We start from the raw sequence: 20116 nt of genomic DNA, 5'->3' as shown, positions 1-20116 counted from the left end.
CATATCTCTGGTTCCACATCGCGACACTGGGGAATATCAGTGACCTGTGTTGCACCTAAAGCATAAGCAATTCTGGAAAAGCATGTGTGGACTCGTTAAGACTCAGCAACATGTTTTCTTTGCCTGGATAAAGCCAATTCAGGGCTACTGCAGGGTTACAGGGAGGGAAGAAAGTGTTATTGTTAGGGATCCCACTGAGATTCAATTTGTCATTCTTAGGGAAGACATTGTACTGTCATAATAGACTGATTACTGCAAATTGAAGAAGCTGATTAAGAATTTCCTAAAATTTTGGCACAAACTTTGACACAGAATAAAAATCCTGAAACTTACAGCAAAGGCTATTCAAAGATATCAGAGAAAGAATTACAGAAAGTGCAAGTTTTAAAAAAAAGCAGAAAGGTAACCTAGAGACTTGCTGTGATTTAGAACAGTAAGGGAGCCAGGCTTTTTTTAGAAAATAGATATCCAACCTGAAAGAATTCTGTAGGAATGAGCTCAATGAAATGTCAATGAAAATGGAACTGAGGAAGAATAAAGAAGAACCAGATGTGCCAAACTCAAAGACATAAATACATATAAAATATATTTAGTTATATCCAATACAAGGCATACGTCAGTGTTTACCTTAAAGCACTGTGTAGAGAAACTATGGGAAAAAAACCCAGCCCTCTTATTTTCTTTATCTTCATGAAAATTTTTTGAGACGTATTAGACATATTTCATTCAGTTATTTGAGGAGATAGGTTTCTGGGAGATTAAGCTAAATCTAAACTTAAAAAAAAAAATTTTTGCAGGGTTTTCTTTCAACTGAAACCAGGAAATTTGAGCCTTGGTAAGTCAGAACAATAAGCATTAACATAGTACTTCACCAGAAATTCACCGTCTCCTAGTTAATCAAACCCGGCTGACAAAGCCGGTGTTCAGTTCACAGGACCCTCCATCAGATGTTGAAGTTGATGTTCTTTCCACCTGCACACCAGATGGAGCGCAGTGCCAGGGACCTTAGCCAAGGGGTAGTGTCTCACAGCCCTGCCACAGTCCACAGCCTGAATTCAGGGCATGACCCAGCATCCATGAGCAGGCATGCCTGGAAGTATCATAGGGAACAGCCAATTTGCAGGGTGCTTTGGTGAGTAATTCTACCCACAGGGCAACTCTTCTTCTGGAGTCACTAGTTTGTGGAAATGAATTGGAGAAAATTGGCTTTTGTAGCTGCTGTCAAAGAAGGGCTTTCCTGCAGCATCCCAGTGCCATCACCCAAGCCCTTTTGCATTTTTAGAGACTGTCCTTTTGTATTCATGGCAGGAGAGCACCCTCTGGACAGTTGCCCAGCCCAGGGCTTGTTCTACAGAGTGGGACAAACGAGATGATAGGAAATCACGTATTTGGAACAATGTCTATAGATATGTATTGGACTTTGATCTACTCCCCATAGTCCTACACAAGATAAGTTTCCCAAGGGGCAAACTGTTGTGTCCTGTGACAAATAAAAAAAAAAAAAATTCATGTACTGGGATTGTAGGATTTGTTTTAGGAGGATTTCTTCATCTTTTTTTGTCTTTTTGCATCAGGATTATTAAGCCCCTAAAAGACATTTTCAAGACATTGTATGAAGACTAATGCAATGTCAGATTACAAACTTAGGTGCCCAATTAATAATGCCAGAGGCTCAGTCTTTAAGAAGACTGACTAAGTACAGTTCAGAACATGGGATTCATGCTGTATATACATTTGATTAACTTTGCTACTCAATATTCAGGTTAGTGTGGTGTCTAGTGCATTGTGGGAGAAACACTTCATATTGTATTGCAGATAAATGCATGGAAATATATTTATTCTCATATTAAAAGGTTCATTATTGGCTTAAAATCAGGACTTCGATAGTTTGAAGTTTCTGTTCATTTGCTTAGGCACTGAATTCAGATGTCACTGATGAAAGTTTTTCTAACTTGCCTCTAATGCTGCTGGCAGTTCTCCCTTTATCTCTGTTTCTTTCTGCCTCCTTGCCTTGACAACCATTTCTCCTTTGCTTCATGAGTCTCTACTCTGTACCTTGTTCCTTTTTTCCCTAGTACTTAGCTTTGAAGCTACCTCCCTGGGGATGTTCATCTGATGTTCTTAACAAATAAAGTCTAGCATTCTGTGAAACTCACATGCCTTTGGGTTTCACCACAGACTCAGATCATGGTCAAAGTTTTTCTTAGATTCATTAACCTTTTTACAGGGACTTGGTCCTTTCGTAAAAACCCAAGCCACTGTTTACTTTCATTATCAAGAACTACAGGAACCCAATGGCTTCATGAAATTTTCATAGAAAACAGTTTGTAGCAATAGTTTCTAAATTTAAGTAATCTACAAGCCTTGTAGGAAATTGGGGATGTGCATACATGCAAATGATATACAGAAAAACTTTCTGGCTACATATAATACTCTTATATTTGTCTTGTTTTAGCCTTAGGTCTTGTATTATCTGTAGTATTGTAAAAGTTTTAACTTACCTTTAGCAATTTTGCTTAAAGCTCTCTCTACTACAGTACGAATGTTGCCACATGGTTTCATTTTATCTGCTGTGTGCACACATTTTGCCATTTTTGGTGTATCTTTCACAATCAGCTATTCCAATAAGTACAGTATCATTTATGTCTGACTCATTAACCATGCAGTCATTTCTGTATCACTTGGTTTTGCTCTTAGTAAAAAAGTGTTTTATCAAAATGGTAAAGCTGAGCAAATAATTTACATCAAACACTTTATCTTCCTTCTCCTCCTGGGAAATCTATGACCAGATTGCACTTATTTCTCAATTATTAATTATTTATACTTTTCCAACACTGACTAATTCATTTCTTACTGTATGGGTTAATTATAGCTATCCTAAACAGAAATTAATTTCCTTCACTCTATAATTAGTCAGCGAGGCCAGGTCGCTTTGTTGCAGATCCCTGGCCCATGTCATGCACAAGCATTCTTCACCTAGAAAAATGAAAATACTCGTGCCAGCAAAGTGGACAGCCCTTGAATGTTTACATAAAAACACACACTTGTGTCTTTCCAGGTAAATGGATTGTGGTCTGGTTAACATTTTCATTCACATTTATTTTGTCAGGTTGTGAGGATGAAAACAGTGCAGCAGGGAAGTGAGGCCTTGTTTTGTACATCTCTGTACAAGGCTATTTTGAGTATCTGCAAAAAGTCTGAGTGACACAAAATTCAAGATCCAGCATCTCCCGGGTGTGAGTCTCAGATGTCCACCCTCCCTCAAAAAAGTGCAGTGAAATCAAGGTCAAGCTACAGGTGCTTGTTCAGGCAACACCAGGCTGAAACCAGGGCATATCTGCCTTCAGAAAAGATCAACACCTGCCTCTGCTCTCCTTGAACAAAACCCCCAGGGGCATTAATTCACCCCACCCTCCTCTACTGACTTCCCAGGAGAAGGGTAGCCATGCCACTTCAGTGGTTCCCCTGAAGGCAGCACACTGGGAAAACTGCTCCAGTCTACTTGTGAACAAGTCAGAAATGAGCTTGGATGTTTGTAAACTCAGCCAGATCTCTCTCCTGCCAACTGCAGAGAGGAGTTTGGGGTGCCTCTCCGAAAGCACTATTCTGAATATCCCTGTGGTGGGGGACAGTCTGTGTCAACCACAGATGAAGTGCTGGGCTTCTCTCAGCTTCCTGTTTTCATGAAGACCAAGCAACCTGTATATTCTAAAGAGAAAAATTTTTTGTGTATGTACTGTGAGGGGGAGTTTAGTTAGTTTTAAGATAGTTGTTTAAAAGAAAAAAAAATCTGGTCCTAGCATGAACACCTAAAAAGTGCTGGAGCTTATCTTGCAAGTGGCTGAATCTCTATTTGACTGAAATCTGCAGACAAATATGTAACAAACACAATGATTTTAAAGGTGTTTAAGAGCACCGAGCTTTTCAGAGCTGAGCTTCCTCACCCAGGCCCATCCTCTGGGCCTGGTATCCTCTTGACTCACTCTTGAGGCAGCAGTCCCCTCTATTAGGAGTTAGGGTGATATTAGACCTGTAGTTGGCACAGAAACAATTTGAAAACTCCTGACAGGGCACCCTTCTGCCTCTCAGAGTGGATTTGCACTGCTCAGCTAAGGAGCTAGTAACATTTCAAAGCCTAAGGAGAAAACAGGGTGAAGGCAGAACTATAGCCCTTGTCAACCACAGGTGCAGGAACAGACATCGCTTCCATCTTTAAAACTGGGGCTTCTTTCTGGGTTAGTCTTGAAAAAAACATGGTTCTTCAACACTCACCCTCAGCTTCCATGGCTTTAAAGCCTGGAGGTGGCCAGGCAGTGGGCAGGTTCATGCTGGGATGGGTCTTCATTGACAAGGGTCCTTATTTTATAGCTGCCATCTCTTAAGAGGATAGCACATGATCCTGCCACCAACCTCTTAAGTGAGTAGTCATAGTTGTCATCACATAAAAATGATGCCTCTGATGGAGCTGCGCTTTCTCTTAGCACACCTGTTGTCTGTGGTAGTGAAGCTGAACAGGTATTTCTATTGAGCTGTTGCATGGGCTTTGCTCACTGAAGTTGGGAAAACTGTAAGAGAAATTAATGCATCTGGGTCTGTGATCTGCATCTAGAACGGGATTCTCCTTTAGGATCCATCCCAGCATACAGCAGACAGGAAGAAATTATATTATCTACTTGATAATTTATTCTAGGAAAATGTTTTGAGTGGAAACAATCAGCAAGAGATTTGTCTTCCTTATTCAGCAGTTACATATTCTCTGTTCCCTGCAGAACATGGTAATATTATGGGGTGATTTCCTCACTGTCAGCTTATAAAAATACCACGCTAATTTGTTGTAGTTGCAGTGGCTCTGCCGGGAACCCTTCCAAAGCAGTCAAATACCTACATGGACTGACTTGGCTGCCTGGCTTACTACATGCACTCTAAATATGGCAGGGTGAGATGTATTAGAACATACCAGCCTAGTCACCATCTCCCTGCTCTTGTACTCTTCATAGTAAAATCAATGCACATTGTGCTCTCAGGCTGGGGCTATTTTTAGGTGTTATTTTTCCACTCAGTCTGCAGCTGTTTTCAGTCACAAGCTTCTTTAACTAAAACAAATACACAGTCCTTGGCAAAGAAGAGGTTGTAAAGAGGACAGAAGCGTGCACATGAATCTTGTGCCTGCCTCACGGAGTTTTACGTAGGGAGGGTCAGAGGGAAGGAAAGAGGACCCTGATGTCCTGGGAAGCCAGGGTCAACATTCACCATCGTGATTAGCCCCTTCAGCCCTCTTCCAGAATGACCGATGAAGGGCAGGCTTCTCAGGACAGAAGAATGTGGGAGGAGGAGAGCTGGAAGGCTACCAGACTCCGCATTATCTGCAACACCTCCCCGAGAGATACACACAGTCACAGTCGTTGCTGAGCCTTTTGCCTTTAGTATGCACAAACTCCTTCAGCAGAATATGTAATCCCATCAGCCCTACTGCATTGTTGTCATTTCCTCCTTCCCTCTCCACCTTGGGGACTGGAGAAAATGGAAAGAATGGGAAGAGTTATCACATGGGATGCCTCAGAAACAGTTGGTCTCTGAGCAGGAGCTCTGACTTTTGGAGCATTTCCTAAGCTCTGCAAAGCATGCAGGCTGAGCTTCCCTTCAGTTACAGAAAGGAAACTCTGCTTTATTCTTTCTTCCCTGCTGCTCCCACTTGGCCCCAAGGCAGCAGTGGAAGTCCATAAGGACAGAGCTGCAGCTCTCTGTCTTCAGTGTGGGAATGGCTTGGTTGAACTTCCTGTTAATTTAAGAGCAGGAGAGAGCAGATTAGTTCAGTTATGTCTTGTTTGGTAAACTGAGTTTAATGTTCTATGAGGATATGATTGAAGTCAAAAGGGCCTAACAGTAGCCAGCCAACTGCTTTTAGCGTTGTTTGTCAGGCTCAAGCGATGGAGAGAAGTGAAATGGAGTGATCATATTGTCCGAAGCCACTCCCATCCATTACACTGGACATCTTCACCGTCTACTGTGTAAACAGATATAGGGTACTGTGAAGACATATATGTCTTAAGATTTTTCTTAAGCTTAGTGCTGCATACAAGCCATGAACACTGAGAGGCTGTACTCCCTCTGATAAGTTTCTCATGTCATAAAATACCACGGTTGTGCTGGTGAACACGAGGAGATGGGCAGGCAATATCTTCATTTCTCCATCATCCCATTCAATTCATCTGAGGAACCTCACTGAAATAGCGGGAGTACTCTGGTGGATAGCATGTGCTATGCCTGATAGCAGATGTTGGAGGGGTTGGGAGCTCAGATTATATAAAATCCCAGTTGACCTCCTTAATCCAGCACAAGACACACATCTGACATGGAATAAGGATCAGAGTGTCTTGCAGATATCACGCTATTTAAAAAGCTTTACTCTGTGATACAGGCCCTTCACTGTGAGGCTGATGCAAGTAAAACAAGTATAATTTTAGCTTTCCCTGTTTTCATTAAGCAGTGTACTTACTAGTGTCACTACATAAAAGCTAGCTGGCTACAGTGATAATTAAAAAAAGCTGCACCATGAAAGTCATTTATACTTATCTCTTGACTCACTTTGTTGAAAAATCAGCTTTTGGTAGAGTTTACTGTTTCATTGTTTAATATGGAAACTTTCTCACACTGTTCTCACACTGTCCATTAGGAGAAGTGCTGCCATCCTCCATGTGGACTGTCAAAACCACAGGTATGAAGTGCCTTGTTGTGCTATACTATCAAGTTCTTCACTAGGTTTTGTATGAAAAGCAAACAAAGACACTTCTTCATGAAATCAGAAGTGCCCAGATTATATTTCACTTGTGTGAGTTTCCTTGTTTTTATTAAAATTAAGTTTGCTCATTTGCCATTTTCAAGCTAGTTTGAAATGAGGATCACCTTGTATCCTAGGAAACACAGTGAGAATTTTATATGTGATCACATTTTTATCCATGTTATGAAAAAAGCAGATGGTAATTAGGTGCATTATTCATAGGAAAGCTTGTTGAGCACAGTGCCTGTATGGTTCCAGCTTCGATTAGAACTTGTTTGGAAGAACTACTTCATACCTTTCAATTGCCCCTCATTAAGTGTAATCATTACTCTTCTGTGGCCCCAGTGTGTTTTAATTTGTGCAAAACAGCATACACAATATTATTTAGAAAAAAAAAAAAAAGCAAATTTCTGGGGTCCCTTTCATTCTGGTTGACATCAGTGTGACCCTTCTGCCCATCCAAATTCATTATTATTTATTGCAGCTGTGTATGTGCCTTGTAAGAGACCACTTGGCAGCGGGAGGGGTACAGCCCTGTCCTGGTTCAGGGACAGCAACTGAGCCATTGGAAGAGACCAGTTCACCCACTTAGGTGGTGCAAAGGATGCTGACAGTGCACTCAGAGGCTGGGCCAGTTTGCATAAGAAAGGCAGGTGTCAGGATTTCTGTATCTCCAAGCCTTCCACCACGGACAGAGTGATGGAGCAGAAAAGGCACAGCCATGCTGCAACAACAACAACATGTCTGCACCAGGATTTATGTTAGCTCAACAGTACTTACCTATTTGCCTATTTAGGTGAGTCCTAAATCGTGCCCAGCAGGGTGACTAGAAGTTGCCAGATAGGCAGTTGGCTAGCTAAGAGTTTCTTCCTCCCCTCCACGGATCTTTATCTCTTGCTATAGGAGTCCGAGTCAGGACAGCTTCTTGGAACCCAGAGAATCCAGGGCAGTAAAATCCTTTTGCAGAGGCTATAACAGGGACATCCTCCATTTCTGAGTCCGACTTTCTCACAAACTGGGCACTCCCTTAAGTACTAGGACAAAAACTGTGTTATCCAAAGCTAGTGAAAAGGCAGACACTAATACCCGTGCCTGTTGCTAAAAGAAAGCCTCAGCAGCTCTTTAAACAACACATTCGCTTCTCACCTTATGGCAGGATGCATTCTAGCCCACATGCAAACAACACATTGCCCAGTAAACACGACTTGCTGTCTGCCTTCCAGTTTGCAATCTCCTACTCCCAAGAAACATAGCTGGAAAGCTAAAACTAGCTGCTTCCCCTTCCACCTTTGACATTTTCCTAATTTGTACACAATTAAGCTTTCTGTTTGGATAGGACACATAGCCGGATAGTGGTGACTTCCCTTAACTTCTGTGGGAAGGACAGTGGCTGTGCTTGTACTGCCAGACCTCTGCAGCGTTCCATTGAGGAACTGCTGTCTCAGAAAGCCGACAGGCGTTTGAAGCAAATCAGGTTGACATAATCCCAGGAGATCACGCTAAGAATGTCCAGATCTCTGTTGGCAGTTCTGCTAAGAGGTCACTATAGTTCCCTCCTTCTCTTGCTTTTGGCTTTTCAAATGCTACAAAATGTAGCCATGGACTTTTTGTCTCAACATTGAGAGTTCGCTACATCCTGATGATATTACTGATCTCATATGAACAAGCTGATGCACCATCAGCTAATACAACACACCACACCACATCTCTTTGGTGATGCAGATGCTTCCCTGTGTCTTTCCCAAACATGAATCCAATATTCAGTTCCTGTTTCTCAAAAGCCTTCAGTAAGCCATCCCCCTCAAAAATAAAAAATAAATTCTGGTGTTTCCACCTGTGTAGCTTTGCCACTCAGAAGGTAGAAACATATACAAGAAAATACAGTGGGATGATCAATAGAGCTGAGTTATACCAGAATGACTGGATGGGACACCCACTTCAAAGCCTGATTGCCATTTTAAAACATCCACCCTGGAGACCACAGAGCAACCGCATGGCTACTCATATTCTTACAGAAGTACAAGGTCCATCTGCAGCACAGCATTTCCAGTGAGCCATACAGCCCTGCCTAAGGAATTTCCCCAAGCTGAATGACTGGGAAGTAGGACCCACCCGCACACAAGTGTCCTTGTTTCTCACTGAAAAAATCTTGTTAGCCTATCCCAGTCTTGCACTTGGGCTTCCTCCAGAGACTTCTCTCTAAAAGAAACCCAAGAAGTCCTCACAGATGGCACTCAGACTTGGAGATCTCCATATGGAAAATATTTTTGGAAAGACAAATAACTGTAACTGGGTCAGACAAGGAGATTTTTTTTTCATACTGCCCCTGAAAATAAAGTGGGGTAAGGCTATTGTTTGTCTGCTTATGCTACACAGAGGCTTCTGTAATCTTCCACAGCATGCTAAAGTGGGAAAAAAAGGACGTTCAAGTGCATATTAACACTTGTATCATGTAAGAAAGTGTGTGTGAGCATGAGTTTAACAGAGAGGCTATTTAATCTTATCAGTACTGTAGATGTCTATTTTATTTATTTTGTGGTTAGGATATTAGCAGCTTCTACTACGTCACCTGTATTTGCTTCTGAAGAAATTCATTTCAGCGTTTTCCTTAATGACAAACTAATGCTCGTAAAGTCTTCTCTCTCCTTTGCAGCAGACAATACACTCAGACAGTGCCAACTGGTCCTGCAGAAATAGATTGCTTTGAAGTAGCCATCAATAAATACATGCAAGGGTCCAAATAAACCTGGTAAAATATACACTTGACTAAACAATGCATCAACGCATTTGAGACTTTTTTTTCATATTTGAAATGTTTGCCAAGATCCTGACTGATACAGTAGATAAGATGGTCCTTAAAGATTCAACATAGCCATCTTCAACACTGGTCTTGCAGAAGCAAGGCAACACAAACCTGCCATAAAATCAAAATCATTCAAATTCTGTGCTTTGCTAATCATAAAATCCAAGAAAAATTTGCTTTTTCTGTTCTTCACTTGGAATTCCTTGTGCCCCAAGTAGGCTACCATTTAAAGTCTCACCATGATTTCCAGTATAGATTTTTATCATTCATTTTCAGGCTTCTGCCATCAGAAAAGTTGCTCTCCTCTCTAATAACTCATCTCAGGAATGACCTTAAGGCTTGTGACAAGATTTTTTTTTGGCTTACCTTCTGGTGCCTCTGGTAACGAGATATCTGTATTGCAGCAACCTATCAGACAGCCAAAGGCACACATCTCTAAGCACAACATTTCTGTTGGTGTTGTCAATCCCATTTCACATGAGACCCCAGAAGAACCACAGGAAGGCTGAGTTCATTGTGTCCTTCTTCCTATGGCTTCCACCATTAGCTCTGAGTTCCAGGCTCAACAGAAGCACAGGGGAAATAAATGGTCTGGCTTCCTTCCTTCCTTCCTTCCTTCCTTCCTTCCTTCCTTCCTTCCTTCCTTCCTTCCTTCCTTCCTTCCTTCCCTTCCTTCCCTTCCTTCCTTCCCTTCCTTCCCTTCCTTCCCTTCCTTCCCTTCCTTCCTTCCTTCCTTCCTTCCTTCCTTCCTTCCTTCCTTCCTTCCTTCCTTGTTCCTTCCTTCCTTCCTTCCTTTCCTTCCTTCTTTTTCTTCCTTCCTTCCGCTAGCACCATTGCCCTGATCTCTCCAGCCTCTCCAGGTGGTGGTTCTAGCCAGTGCCACAGACTGATGCTTCACACCAAAGCAGGACACTGCCCCAGACTAGCCTCCATTACTACAGAGGTCACTGATGAACAAGTGCACATCTGGGCTAAAATATTACATTCCCCTTAATCAGGCAGCCAAGCCTGGTTTAGGTATGTGTTTTCTCAAGCACCTAGTGAAGCTAAGTCCACCTCTTCTCCAATTGCCAACAAAACAGAAAGAATAAATGGCCCTTATTTGTGGATGTACCTGTCCTCTTTCATAGGCAGCGGCTTGCTGTCGTTATGGAGAGCCTTGATAAGAGAAGTTTATAAATTGTGTGAAGGAGAGAACAGCGTCCTGTGGACAGGTCTTCTGTCCCGAGGGTGCAGTCTGGTGTAGCTGCTGGCCAAAGGCCATGCCTCATGACACAGCTCTGCTTCTCAATCACATGGTCTCTCATTTAGGAAAAGTCAATTTCTGAGCCTGTCTTGCTGTGAAGAAACAAAAGAACCCAGTCTACAACTGGTTTTAGTCATAGTGATGCTGCCTAAATTGGACAAGGACCTGAAACAGTGGGCCTGGTGAGTGCATAGGCTGCTGTTCATTTGTCCCAGTATCAGTATTCATATCTAAATCCCTAACCTCAGGTGTCTGTCTCAGTACCGAATCTTTTAGCATCCTATTAATGGTCTTTTCCTAGAAAAAAAACTGTTCTCCATCCCAATCATCCCATGCTCCACCCACCCAGTTACCAAATCCTCCAGACCTCCTAATTGCTTTTCCAGAACAGGCACGTGTCCCTGCTATAAGCTTTATCAGCCAAGTTGAAAATATGAAGTGAAGCAAAACAGATGGAATTTCATAACCAATTAAATACTACAGAGGGAACTGTAATGTGTAGGCTCCTCATTTTCAAACTGAAGTCAGTCATCTCGTTAAGCCTCCTAGTAGCTGTGACAGAGTGCCCTACATTCTCTTCTGCAGCCCCACAGCTTGAGGGGATCCCGCACGTTGGGAGCATGCTGAGATCCTGCTGCAGGACTAAAACCTTACTCCATCGAACTCTAACCAGTGGCTGCACCTTCCCTTGATCTAAACGCTCGACACGTCTTGTCTGCAGTGAATCTGTGGTTCTTTTGGTATTACCGAACCATCACAGTCTGATTTTCTGTGTGTGCCGGGTAGTGTGCTCTCTCGCTTCACAGCTCAATGACAAAATGGAGCGACTATTAGAGAAGGTCTTTAAACAGTTAGAAGACGTTGGGTTTGTGGCCAATAAGTAGCACGGGCTTGTAAAAGATACATCCATGCCAAATAGGGGTGAGGAAATTCTATGGCAGAAAGGAATAATTAATGGGAAGTGGCACTCCCTTGGTCCAGGCTTTCACCCCTTTCACAGCTGAGCTTGTGGAAATCAAAGTTTATAGTATTCTTAAGTGACAGGAGGACGTGGCCCAAGTGAATTACAAGACAGTAAGACCAGCACATATGAAGTGAGAATTAGGCTTAAAATATCAATGGCCTGGGGACTTTTTACTAAAGCATGTGATACCTGGGTCTCACAAAATCTTACCCACTAATTAATTCAAATCGACTTGTACAGATTTGCCATGTGGACATAAATGTAGTGATGATGCAGGGAATCACCCTGTAAAAAGCTGCACCGACCAGCACTTTGGACATCGTTTTCAGTGAATTGGAGGAGGGTCTAAGAGAAAGCTTGATCCTGTAGAGTGAGCTCCCAGTGTGGAGCACACTGCCCAAGGAGACCCCCAGGTGCCACTAGCATGGGCTACTCAAATAAGAATGTGAGATCTGCAGCACCACCAGATACTGAACGGGCGGGAAAAACTAAATCTATCATCCCACCACAGGACTGAAGTATGTTGCATTGGCAGGTGTCTCACTGAGGACATAAAAAGTAACTAACTACTGCAGATAAGTGGAAAAGTTGAAAAGTGAGTGAGGAGGGTCTTTTGAGAGGGACAGGTTCCTTGCTGAGGAGCTGGTCTTTGGCTCTGCTCCCATGCTCCACCTGAAACCAGTGGGCAGCACAGGGGAAAGCAAAGAGGAGGGGCAATGAAAGATGGTGAGTTTAGGGAGAGATGGACCAACACCATTCCTTTCTGAGCTACACAAGCTTCCTCTGCCTGTATGTGTGTGTTTGTAAGAGAGAGGGAGAGAGAAAACACCGCACTGCTTGTTGTGAAAGGTTACAGGAGTAAAAAGAAACATAGCGGTAATGTAAGAAAGATGTTTCTAGTTAGTACTGGTACAGCAGTCAACTGAATGTGTGTCAATTCCCTTTCTTCCTCTCTGAGCCCAATATATATATTTAGATGTGAGCAGAGACATTGTTAATCTCAGATCCCAAATGCCACTTCGGTAACTGCCAAGATTTGGGGGGGGGGGGGGGGGGGGGGGGGCAGTGCTGCTGTAGCAGCAATAATACAACATTGTTTTCTGTCCTGATGGACGATTGTATGTGAAGTGCTCCTCTCTCCAATATGTACAATATTTCAAACTTTCCTGCCAAAAATAAAAATGGAAAAAATCAAGAAAGCCTTGAGGCAACAATAACTTATTTGACATCAAGTTACATGGGTTTTACATGTTTATTTCCTCAAATATTCAATTAAAAGCTTACTTACTGTGGCAGATGTCATATCACATGGTGCATATGCTCCCTCTCCAATACAGAGCAGCTTTTTAGAAATGACTGCCAAAATGTTGTAAGAACTTTTATAATGGTTTCAGGATGAAGCATAAAATGTAATAAGTCACACATTTTTGTGCGTATTTTATTGATCATTTGGTACTAGCTTTCTGTTTGGGCGTGGGGTTTTTTATTGTTTTTTGGAGGAAGAAAGAATTGTTTCCATGCAAAGAGGGAGAGAAGGAAACCGTCGGGTTTTTTGGAAACTGGGCATAGAGGCTTTGTTGTGAAAAGACGGCTGGAGTGACCTCAGCGAGACAGGTTTCTTTTGGTCTGCTCTTGTTCCTGCATGTGAAACACAAAAAGATGTGTAACCACTATTAAATACTTCAGTAAGTTCAGTTCCACTGAAAGCATTTTACTTCTCTGAAAAAGATCTCTGAAAATCCTATTGTTGGCCATTTGGTTAGCTATTATGTGGGTAAAAATAGGCTGTTTTCCAAAATCTTTGTCTGGTTTCCATTCATAAATTAGTGCATGTGTTAACCAAACTTAGATTAAATATTAAATAGATGTAATGCATCTATGTCTATCCAAATCTGGTATAGCCACCTGTTATACCTCACAGTGTAAGGCAGTCATTAGTGACTTTCAAGAAAAAAGATGTTTTCTGGTTGACAGAGTCATCCATACTGGAGATACTGCATGCTTTGCCATAACATTTAAAAACAAGTCCTGGTTCAAGGATGCTGGACTACCTACATAAGGGTCTAATCAGCTATGATGATCTCCATGCCTTTCTTCTGACTGGCACTAGTGAAATAGCTCTGAGAAAACTCTAAAGCATCATGAGAAAAGAGCTTTGAAAAAGAAGGATGAAGGTAACAACACTCGTATTTGTTTGCACCCACTGAAGCCTTGTATAATCCCAAGGAATAGGGTCTCTGGAAAGATATTGCTGGCTTGTTCAGCAAAGGAGCGTCAGACCTAGGAAAGAGGGTGAGTTTTTACAGCATGACCATAACACATGCCAGCTGACATGTTACACACAGGACAAGAGTGAGGCAGTAATATGGATCTGTCTTCGCTAGCGTCAGTGCCTGCTCCAATCTCTATAAACAACACATGTCAGCGCTGGATCAATAGACTTGAAATGACAGAGCTTTATGGATTTTGAGGAGCTTTTAGGACAAAAAAAAATTCCAAAGTGTCTTCACTGCAGAGTAGATCCTGACTGTCACCTGAACATGGCACTTAGCTCTCTGCGATTGCCCACAGAGAGTCTTTAACCCTAACTTCACAGTTCTTTTAACCCAGGACAAGCAGAGTTTAAATTTAAGCTTTTGTGTCACTTCAGGATGGGTTTATGATCCACTTTCTTCGCCATAAGAAGATAGGCTAATCAAAGCTCATGTCTGTGAGGCTCCCAAAACATTCCCCTCTCCTGGAAATGATTCAGAGCTGAAACTCCATGTTTGACTCCTTCCTACAAAACTTCTACAGTATTCACACAGAGATGCTATGCACACATAAAGACTGGGCAAACTCACTTGTTTCACAGAATCATAGAATGGTTTGGGTTGGAAAGGACCTTAAAGAAGATCTAGTTCCACCCCCTCTGCCATGGGCAGGGATACCTTCCACAAGATCAGGTTGCTCAGGTTTAAGATAAACAGGACAGACTCTCTGTTAGGGGTTGCCCAATCCAGTAGCCCAACAGAGGCGAGGCTACTGCATCTCCATGTCCTCAGGTCCAGCCAGTAGCGAGGCTGTTTATCTATTCCCAAGAAGCACACACAGACACATACGTACAATGTGCATAGATACACACCACTGGCCACACAGACCAATGTCCACAGGAAATGCCCACACAAATAAGAAGATAATGAGCAGCCTGATCCTGTTTCCCTCTCTGGGTGATCAAGATGGAAGTCCATTAGTGGAAAACATGCATATACACAGATATACACAATATAAATCCCTCCTTACTCGGTCTATTGAGCAGCTAGCACCCAGATCCCTGGTCTCCCCAGCTGCTGGCACCTGCACAAACAAAAGCCTGACACACCCACAGCCCCACTCCAACCACTGGTACTCAAACTCTGACAGATACCCATACACACACATATACACTCACTATGGATCCCCCAGCAAGTGGCCTTGGATACCTAGGCTATCCAATAGCTGGCCCCTGGGTCCCCCTGCCTCCCTGGTACCTCATGCACAGCCACACACACATAAGCAAACAGGTCTCTGGCAGCAGGTCCAGACCTGTGGTCTCTCCAGTGCCTGACCCTCAGACTCCTTGGTCTCTCGGACAGCTGGCTTGCAGCCCCTGGTCCCTCCAGCAGCCAGCTCTCAGTCCCTCTTGCCTCGCCAGTATCCACCCCACAGCATCCAGCCTCTCTGATACCTGACTCCCATGGTCGTCCGACCAGCAGCCTCTCCACACACGGCCAGTCCCTTCCAGAACGTCAGGCAGAGGAACACCACGGTGGGCACGTAGTACTTGCAATTTGGTTAAAACCAGATTACCACTTAATCTGGTCAAGTGCCAGCTTTTTCACTGACCATTCTTTGGAGAGGACGCTCCTGGGCTTCCATGACATGGTATACATTTTTCACTGCATGCCATAGGCAGGTGTTGCAATGAAAATTACCTTGTAAAGGATATGTTTTGTAAAACACACAAGGTAGATTCATGCACCTTTTAGAGGAACTGGCTATACTAGGATCTGGAAAAGGTAAATAAAAGCTGCAAAATGGTTTGCTGTCACGTAATTTCAAATAGTGTTACAAATTTCAGAACTGAACTGAAATTCTCATCTTCTTAGATACTGTAGTTTACAACTTGATTCATTCAGATGAGCTGGTAAAATTCTATTAGGGGCTACAATTAGATGAATAAGGACCCTTGCAAGTGCAGGAGTGATGTTCACTTTGTAGAACCCAGCCTATAAGAACATGTCTGACACAGCGATGAAACAAACCAGAGTATTTCAAGTCAAACGCTACTTTGAGCACAAGGAAACAGACTGGAATTAAAGCACAAACACCACATTTCACATATATACAATCCCAGTATTACTGATTGTTTTTTAATGCATTCCAAGCTTGCAACTATTATTCCTTGGAGACAATTGGTCCTTTGTCATTTTGATAGAGAAACATACAAAAGAGACATGGGAAGCCTTTTCCATCCGCCCACGTTTCCCCATTATTGTTGGACTGCTCCCTTCAGCAAGTTTTGAAATACATTTTCTAGTTCAGTTTCACACATTTCTAGTTCCATTACTGATTTTGACACCACCATCTAAGGTGCTTCAGGGTTTGGAATTTCTTCTGTGACACTATGCTATTTTTTTTTTATTTTTCTCAGCCTACTTCTACCATTACTGTAGTTATACGGGGTGTATTGCTCTAACCCACTGATATTAAGCCATACTCCAGAAGACTGGCTAGTGGTCAAAAGTTGTTCCATACTGACCAGTGCCTTCAGTTAAAAAGCTGATGAGATCAACACCAGCAACCTCACAAGATCAACGCCAGCAACCTCACAAGAAACTCTGAGTGCTGACAGCAGTCGCATTAGCACGGTAACTTTGGGAATTGCTCTTCTGAGCTATCCAAGTCCCTGGAATGCTGGGCTGGGATTCAAAATGTGCATTCCTGCCAAATCTTGTGAGGGGTAAGAAAGTTACACAGAATATGACCCAGAAAAGTAAAGCCTTTGAAAGGGTGCTGCTCCACAGATGCAGTTACCCAGAATTACTGCAAAATCCAACTTGCAGAGCAGAGCCGGGAAGGAAAGAAACTGTTGGAATTTATTTTCTTGCACAAGACTGAAAAACAGGGCCCCTTTGAAAGACTTAATATGACAGCAAAGCTTCCACAAAAATAAATGGTGGTTTAGGGTCTCTATCGACAGCAAAAAGCATAGACCAAATATCAACACAGGCGTACTCTAAAATGCATGCTTACAAGCTTAATTTGTTGAGGAACCAAGAGCAGCATCTGTAGCAACAGCAATTCCCCCCTGGATCTTCTGGAAAAGAAGCCTGCCGACATCTCCACTTCCTTTTATCAAGTAATGGCTACTCCAGGCTCTGTCCAAAGACACATGGTGAAGGAGAACAGGCATAAAGGTCCCTCTTGATCTTGAAATCTCTAGTCTTAGGGGAACACTGTAGTACGTACCTACTGTGCAGCTCAGTCCAGCCATGGAGTGAGAACTCCACTCCAGTCTCACACAGGAAAATTCCTGCCCACCTGCAACTAGCGAGTGAACTTAATGGATCTGGAAAATAAATAAATAACTAAAATAGAGCTGAAACATTGGCTGGGTTCCTTCAGGCATCAGGAACCTGGGTGCTGAGTCTTCTGTTATCACAAGCATTTGTGGAAGCCAAAAGATAGTTTCCATCTTCTGTCCATACCCATATGCAAAGATGAGAGCTAGGCATAAAGTCAGCACCAGAAATTGCTCAAAATTACTATTGCTGAGAACTACTCCTCTGAGGTACTGCATGCGCTAGCCTTTGAACTGAAGAAGCAAGTAGCATGCAGGCAATTTTTCTTTGTACAAATCCCAATCCAGTATCCAAAGAGAAATTTGGATCCACATTAAGAAACCTAAATGTAGGTTTCTACATGTGAGCCAGGTGCCCAAGATACCACTGCAGTCACTGAAGCTTAAAGGCTATTCAAACGCACCTAAAACTCAACTGCTACATTTGGTCAGCTGAATAGCTGTAAAGCTACATTAAAGTCTAATTCTGCAAGCTGAATCCCACCCCCATGTCTCTCTGTGGCAAACAACTGGAACTGTGCAGCGAGTAATGATTGTAGCAATAACCAGACTTATTCAGGGCTCTACCTTGAACAAAGAACTTGGTCACAGAAAGGCTGAATGTGTGCTCAAACACTAATGAAACAGGTGATTCCTGCCAAAAAAAAGATAAAATGAACAAATGATTCTTCCCTTGATTTTACAGGTCACGTTTAAGATCTTGTTACAAATATACTTTTTGATCTGGTTTACAGCATCATGCTCAGTGTGTGAATAACTAAGAAGGTGTTGCTACTAGGTACCCAGAAGTAGGAGATTGTTGTGGTCTAACCCCAGCAGGCAACTAAGCACCAGACAGCCGCTCGCTCACTCCCCCCAGCAGGAATGGGGGGAAGAGAATTGGGAGGGCAAAAGTGAGGAAACTCATGGGTTGAGATAAGAACAGTTTACTAATTAAAATAAAATAAAATAAAATAAAATAAAATAAAATAAAATAAAATAAAATAAAATAAAATAAAATAAAATAAAACAATAACAATAACAAGTTGTAATGAAAAGGAAAATAACAAAGAGAGAGAAATATAACCCAAGAAAGACAAGTGATGCAAATGAAAACAATTGCTCACCACCAACTGACCGATGCCCAGCCAGCCCCCGAGCAGCAGCCCCCCACCACCTTCCTCCTAGTTTTATTGCTGAGCAAGACATCATATGGTATGGGATATCCCTTTGGTCACTTGGGGTCAGCTGTCCCGGCTTTGTCTCCTCCTGACTTTTCATGCACCCCCAGCCTACTCACTGGCAGGGCAGCATGAGGAGCAGAAAAGGCCTTGACTCTGTGTAAGCACTGCTCAGCAGTAATGAAAACATCCCTGTGTTATCAACACTGTTTTCAGCAGAAATCCAAAATAGAGCCTCGTACTAGCTACTGTGAACAAAATTAACTCTACCCCAGCCAAAACCAACACAGAGATTGAATTACATTAGAGCTTTTGGGGATTTGTTTTTAATCAGTCAGTGTCAAGGGACATCACTTTCTGCATGTTTCTCTTCTGGGGTATGTAGTAGTTCTCACCTTTGAACTTACCTGCAACAGTCACTGCTGAATTTCAGTTTTTCTGTGGAATATTGGGACCTTCAGGTATGTCCATATTGCAAACAGGATCGATCAGAAGGTTGATTTTTCCAGAAATTGTACACAATTCCTTTGTGGGAGAAACCACACTATGGTCCTGTGGGGTGGAGGCAGAAATGCAGACACTGACCAGATTATTGGAAAGGAAAAGATTATTGGAAAGGAAATGAAACTTTCATATATTCTTGTATGTTGTTAAAACTCCATAGAGCTAATTTGTTTTACATGTGAAGCAGTGACCTGTTCCTGCTGTTTCAACCAATTTTATTAATAAAGGTTTTCAGAGGTGAATGTAGCTGATACCAAAGACAAAGTCTTTAGGAATTGGGATACTTAAATGAATCGTTGAGGGCTTTTAACTCAATTCAATCATGTTATGATGGAGAAATTTAGTCATAATATATGACATTGGCTTAATTATTGTAACCAAGCTAGGTGATCTAGGAGATGGCACCTCTGGGCCTGTGATAGTGCCCTGCAATGGTACACAACCAAAGGGAAAATATTTTTTTTCTAAAGATGCTATCTTTTGGAAAACTTTGCTTGCTTCTCTGGGCAATAATTAAAGAGGATGTGTTCTGAAGAATATTAAAGAATATTAAAAGAATGTTAAAAGAGCTATCTGAAACAACCTTGCAAAGTGCTTTAAATGTGTGCAGTAACAGAAATTATTTGGCCCACTCAGACCTTGAAGTCAAATACCCATTTACTGGAGTCCATAGTGAAAGATGGGTACTTCCAGGGGTTGATTCTTCTCAGCTGTTAGACAGTTAGCTGCAGATGGGACGAATTGTATCCTGTTTCTCTGCATTAATTAAAGAAGAAGCCGAGATCACTAATATAGATAAACGCCAGTTTTACATGGTCACAGCTGAATGAGTTCTTCCCTTACACTTTTCTGATTTGGAAACGAAACATTCTCTTTAGGGGCAAACTTTTCCAAGTATATACTGTAGGTATATGCACCTACATATGAGACTACACTGTCCTATTCACTGATGTAGGGTTTGAGTAGCTGTGTCACAAGGTAGGTGAAAGACTATGCTTTCTTTTGATGTCTGAGACATCGACTGAGAGTGAAGCTGGTCCCCACTAGAGCCGTTGCACA

This window comes from Nipponia nippon, unplaced genomic scaffold (assembly GCF_047370975.1).
Source record: "Nipponia nippon isolate SJK-2023a ecotype South Korea unplaced genomic scaffold, ASM4737097v1 scaffold_1, whole genome shotgun sequence".
NCBI classification, from domain to species: Eukaryota; Metazoa; Chordata; class Aves; order Pelecaniformes; family Threskiornithidae; genus Nipponia; species Nipponia nippon.
This window is presented reverse-complemented; position numbering follows the sequence as displayed.